The sequence below is a fragment of the Cryptotermes secundus genome, unplaced genomic scaffold (assembly GCF_002891405.2).
Source record: "Cryptotermes secundus unplaced genomic scaffold, Csec_1.0 scaffold3845, whole genome shotgun sequence".
Classification (NCBI taxonomy): domain Eukaryota; kingdom Metazoa; phylum Arthropoda; class Insecta; order Blattodea; family Kalotermitidae; genus Cryptotermes; species Cryptotermes secundus.
The window spans coordinates 1-6,267 of record NW_019725512.1 but is presented as its reverse complement, the minus strand read 5'-3'; the positions used below and the strand labels follow the sequence as shown (position 1 = coordinate 6,267).

General features: G+C 24.6%; 1 long non-coding RNA gene across 1 annotated transcript; it reads right to left on the bottom strand.

Annotated features, from left to right (window-relative positions):
- Positions 1-309: 309 nt before the first annotated feature.
- LOC111863485 lies at positions 310-673 on the bottom strand. Its single transcript, XR_002842610.1, has 2 exons — positions 542-673; positions 310-455 (listed from the first exon to the last, which is right to left on the bottom strand). It is a non-coding gene; the product is annotated as an uncharacterized LOC111863485 (long non-coding RNA).
- Between the last annotated feature and the right edge of the window lie 5,594 nt (positions 674-6,267).

Here is a 6,267-nt window from a genome sequence, read left to right as displayed (position 1 = left end):
TAACTTAAAATATGGAAAAATCTTTGGTCAAAATTTCATAAATTATTTTTTGAATTGTTTCATTTTGGTCCGTTACACTATCAATCACCACTTATCAATATAACCTCCGTCGTGTGTAACAAAGTATATTCTTGTCACTATTTTTTACATTTGCCTTACATGTTTCGGCTCACAAAGAGCCATCATCAGAGGCACCCACCACAAAAACATAAAACCACTTGCACTGCTCAGCAATCACAATATACAGTTTTTTGTGGAAGATGTTACACATATCAGAGCGTAAAACACAACAACATCCAGTATCCTGCGTGCAGGTGTCCCAATAGCTTTTAAAAAATCACCCAGCAAAGCGAGTCGTTAATTAAAATTAAATTTAAAACCGTCCAAGTAAAATATTCAGGTTCCTTTTAGTGGATAGTCCCAATGGGGGAGGCGTCAGCACGGGGTTCCGTGGGCTGCAAAGATATTGCATTAAGTTAGGTTATATCTATTATCGTATATTTAACGTTGAATATTAAATGATGTTTGATGCTGGCCTTACCTTGTGGTCGGCTGTGTCCGACACGTAGTGTATAGTGTAGTGCTGTGGAGAGGCCACGTCGATGCTATTTAAACTTATGTGTATCGTGACGTGGTGGGGGTTGTGTGTGTACAAGTGGTAATAAGGTCAAACATGCTGAGCCTCTGATGATGGCTCTTTGTGAGCCGAAACTTGTAAGGCAAATGTAAAAAATAGTGACAAGAATATACTTTGTTACACTCGACGGAGGTTATATTGATAAGTGTTCATAAATTACTTTGAAATCTATCAAAACCTGGTTTACTTTCGTTAATTTTAACTTAACATCAAAGAATATTGACTTAAATTTTCCTGATATAAAGTATAAATCCTCATTAATTTTGAGAGAATTTCATTTATTAATTTTAACATAAAATTCTCTGAGTTTTTCAGGTTAATTTATAGAAATTCAACCAATTTTTAAGAAGACATCGACTAATTTATGAAATTACTTTTAGTTTCTGATTATTACTATATTTTTGTAATGAAAATTATCAACATTATCATTCATTCACAATCAATTTAAAGGAAATTTATTCAAATTTTGAACGAACTCAACCAATTTTATGAAAAGATTCCTAACGTTCATAGCCGATTTTACGTTAATACACACAGTATATGAAAGATTTCTTCTTAATAAATGAAATTCTCTCAAAATTAATGAGGGATTTATAATTTATATCAGGAAAATTTAAGTCAATATTCTTTGATGTTAAGTTAAAATTAACGAATGTAAACCAGGTTTTGAAAGATTTCAAAGTTATTTATGAAATTTTTACCAAAGATTATTCCAAATTTTTATATAATATTATGAATTTCAACTAATTCTTCAAGATTCAACTTTAATTTATGGAATTCTATTCATTTCTTTGAAGATATTTAAATATAAATTGATTTTTATCAAATTATAAGGGATTTCGTGATAATTTAAACCAAATTTGAACGAAATCAACATATATTTTGGAACATTTTCCGAAAATTCTTTGACGTTTTCAAGGTAATAAAAGGATTTACACACAATATGGCAAGGATTTCTTCTTATTAAACGAAATACGGTTGAAATTGCTGACAATTTCTTCTTTATATTGGGGAAATTTAAGTCTATTTTGATAGATTTTATGTTATTTTAACGAATATAAAACCGATTTTGAAAGATTTGAATGTAATTTATGAAATTTTGACCAATTATTAATCCAGATATCAAGATAATATATAGGATTTCAACCATTTTTTAAAGATTCCACTTTAATTTTTGGAAAACTATGCAATTCTTTGACGATATTTTTAGTATTACTTCATTTTATTGAAATTTTGAGGGGTTTCATGATAATATTAAGAAAATCTAAACAAATTTTGACTTTTTCAACCAAATTCATATAACATCAAACAAAAATTATTACTCGATTTTAATTAATATAAATTATATCGAATATTTAGTCAAATGTTTCACTCAAAATCAAAGAATTCTAACATATTCTTTAAAGTTTTACATAATATTTCAGGAAATTTAAAGAAATTTCGAGGGTTCGAAGGTAATTTAAGGAATTTTAACTGCATTTTGAACTAAATTAAGGAAATCTATATAATTTTAACATAAAATTCTGTGACCATTTCAGGTTAATTTATAGAAATTCAACCAATTTTTAAAAAGTCATCGACTAATTCATGAAATTACTTTTATTTTCTGATTATTACTATATTTTTGTAATGAAAATGATCAAAATTTTCATTCATTCACAATCAATTTAAAGGAAATTTATAAAATTTTGAACGAACTCAAACTAATTTATGAAAAGATTCCGAAAGTTCATAGCCGGTTTTACGTTAATACACACAGTATATGAAAGATTTCTTTTTAATAAATCAAATTCTGTCAAAATCAATGACGATTTATACTTTATATCAGGAAAATGAAATCAATATTCATTGATGTTAAGTAAAAAATTAACCAATGTAAACCAGGTTTTGATAGATTTCAAAGTAATTTATGAAATTTTGACCAAAGATTTTTCCAAATTTTTAGTTAATATTATGAATTTAAATAAATTCTCCAAAATTCAATTATAATTTATGGAATTTTATTCATATTTTTGAAGGTATTTAAATATAAATTGATTTTAATCCAAATTTAAGGGGTTTCGTGATAATTTAAACAAAATTTGAACGAAATCAACATATTTATGGAACATTTTCCGAAAATTCTTTGAGGTTTTCAAGTTAATAAAAGGATTTACACACAATATTTCAAGGATTTCTTCTTATTAAAGGGAATACTGTTGAAATTGTTGAAGATTTCTTCTTAAATTGGGGAAATTAAGTCTACTATTATAGATTTTATGTTATTTTAACGAATAAAAACCCGATTTTGAAAGATTTGAAAGTAATTTATGAAATTTTGACCAATTATTATTCCAGATATCAAGATAATATAAAGGATTTCAACAAATTTTCAAAGATTCCAATTTAGTTTTTGGAACCCTATGCAATTCTTTGACGATATTTTTAGTATTACTTCATTTTAATCAAATTTTGAGTTATTTCATGATAATATTAAGAAATTCTAAACTAATTTTGACTTTAATCAACCTAATTCATATCACATCAAACAAAAATTATTTTTCGATTTTAATTAATATTTATAATATCGAATTTTTAGTCAATTATTTCACTCAAAATCCAAGAATTCTAACACATTCTTTGACGATTTACATAATATTCCAGGAAATTTAAAGAAATTTTAAGGATTCTAAGGTAATTTAAGAAACTTTAACTGCATTTGTACGAATTCAAGGAAATCTATTTAATTTTAACATTAAATACTCTGAATTTTTCAAGTTAAATTAAAGAAATTCAACCAATTTTTAAAACGACATCGCATTAATTTATGAAATTACTTTTAGATTCTGATTATTACTACATTTTTTAATGAAATTTATCAAAATATTCATTCATTCACAATCAATTTAATGGAAAAATATTCAAATTTTGAACGAACTCAACCTATTTTATGAATAGATTCCGAAAGTTCATAGCCGATTTTACGTTAATATAAGGAATTACACACAGTATATGAAAGATTTCTTCTTAATAAATGAAATTCGATCAAAATTAATGACGATTTATACTTTATATCCGGAAAATTTAAGTCAATATTCATTGATGTTAAGTTAAAGTTAACGAATGTATACCAGTTTTCATAGATTTCAAAGAAATTTATGAAATTTTGACCAATGATTATTCCAGATTTTAAGTTAATATTATGAATTTCAACAAATTCTTAAAGATTCAACTTTAATTTATGGAATTCTATTCATTTCTTTGAAAATATTAGATTATAAATTGATTTTAATCAAATTTTAAGGGATTTCGTGATAATTTAAACCAAATTTGAACGAAATCAACATAATTTATGGAATATTTTCCGAAAATTCTTTGACGTTTTCAAGTTAATAAAAGGATTTACACACAATATCAAGGATTTCTTCTTATTAAACGAAATACTGTTGAAATTGGTGAAAATTTCTTCTTTAAATTGGGGAAATTTAAGTTTTATTTTGATAGATTTTATGTTATTTTAAAGTATATAAACCCGATCTTGAAATACTTGAACGTAATTTATGAAATTTTGACCAATTATTATTCCAGATATCAAGATAATACAAAGGATTTCAAAAATTTTTAAAAAATTCCACTTTAATTTTTGGAAACCTATGCAATTCTTTGACGATATTTTTAGTATTACTTCATTTTAATCAAATTTGAGGGATTTCATGATAATATTAAGAAATTCTAAACTAATTTTGACTTTCTTCAACCTAATTCATAAAACATCAAACAAAAATTTTTTCTCGATTTTAATTAATATAAATAATATCGAATATTTAGTCAAATATCTCACTCAAAATCCGAGAATTCTAACACATTCTTTGATGATTTACATATAGTATTTCAGGAAATTTAAAGAAATTTGAAGGATTCGAAGGTAATATAAGGAATTTTAACTGCATTTTGAACGAATTCAAGGAAATCTATATAATTTTAAAATAAAATTCTCTGACTTTTCAAATTAATTTATAGAAATTCAACCAATTTTTACAAAGACATCGCACTAATTTATGAAATTACTTTTAATTCCTGATTATTACTATATTTTTGTAATGAAAATTATCAAAATGTTCATTCATTCACAACCAATTTAAAGGAAATTTATTCAAATTTTGAACGAACTCAACCTATTTTTCTGAAAAGATTCCGAAATTTCATAGCAGATTTTACGTTAAAAATAAGAATTACACACAGTATATGAAAGATTTCTTCTTAATAAATGAAATTCTGTCAAAATTAATGACGATTTATACATTATATCAGAAAATTTAAGTCAATATTCATTGATGTTAAGTGAAAATAACGAATATAAACCAGGTTTTGNTTAAAATTAACGAATGTAAACCAGGTTTTGATAGATTTCAAAGTAATTTATGAAATTTTGACCAAAGATTATTCCAGGTTTTAAGTTAATATTATGAATTTCAACAAATTCTTCAAGATTCAACTTTAATTTATAGAAATATATTCATTTTTTTGAAGATATTAGATTATAAATTGATTTTAATCAAATTTTAAGGGGTTTCGTGATAATTTAAACAAAATTTGAACGAAAACGACATATTTTATTGAATTTTTCAGAATATTCTTTGATGTTTTCAAGTTAATATAAGGAATTACACACTTTATGGCAAGGATTTCTTCTTATTAAACGGAGTACTGTTGAAATTGTTGAAGATTTCTTCTTAAATTGGGGAAATTTAAATCTTTTTAACGTAAAATTGGCTATGAACTTTCGGAATGTTTTCATAAAATAGGTTGAGTTCGTTCAAAATTTGAATACATTTCCATTAAATTGATTGTGAATGAATGAAAATTTTGATAAATTTCATTAAAAAATATAGTAATTATCAGAAACTAAAAGTAATTTCATAGATTAGAGTGATATCTTTTAAAAATTGGTTGAAATTCTTTCATTTATCTTGAAAGAGTCAGAGAATTTTATGTTAAAATTATATACATTTCCTTGAATTCTTTCAAAATGCAGTTACATTTCTTAAATTACCTTCGAATCCTTCAAATTTCTTTAAATTTCCTGAAATATTATGTTAATCGTCAAAGAATGTGTTAGAAATCCTGGATTTGAGTGAAATATTTGACAAAATATTTGATATTATTTATATTACTTAAAATCGAGAAATAATTTTTGTTTGATATTATATGAATTAGGTTGAAGAAAGTCCNATATGACTTAGGTTGAAGAAAGTCAAAATTATTGTAGAATTTCTTAATATTATCAAGAAATCCCTCAAAATTTGGTTAAAATGGAGTACTACTAAAATATTATCAAAGAATTGCTTAGGTTTCCAAAAATTAAAGTGGAATCTTTGAAAAATTGTTGAAAACCTTTGTATTATCTTGATATCTGGAATAATAATTGGTCAAAATTTCATACAATTCGTTCAAGTCTTTCAAAATCGGGTTTATATTCTTTAAAGTAACAAAACCTATCAAAATAGACTTAAATTTCCCCAATTTAAGAAGAAATCTTCAACAATTTCAACAGTATTCCGTTTAATAAGAAGAAATCCTTGCCATATTGTGTGTAAATCCTTAAATAACTTGAAAACGTCAAAGAATTTTCGGAAAAAGTTCCATAAAAT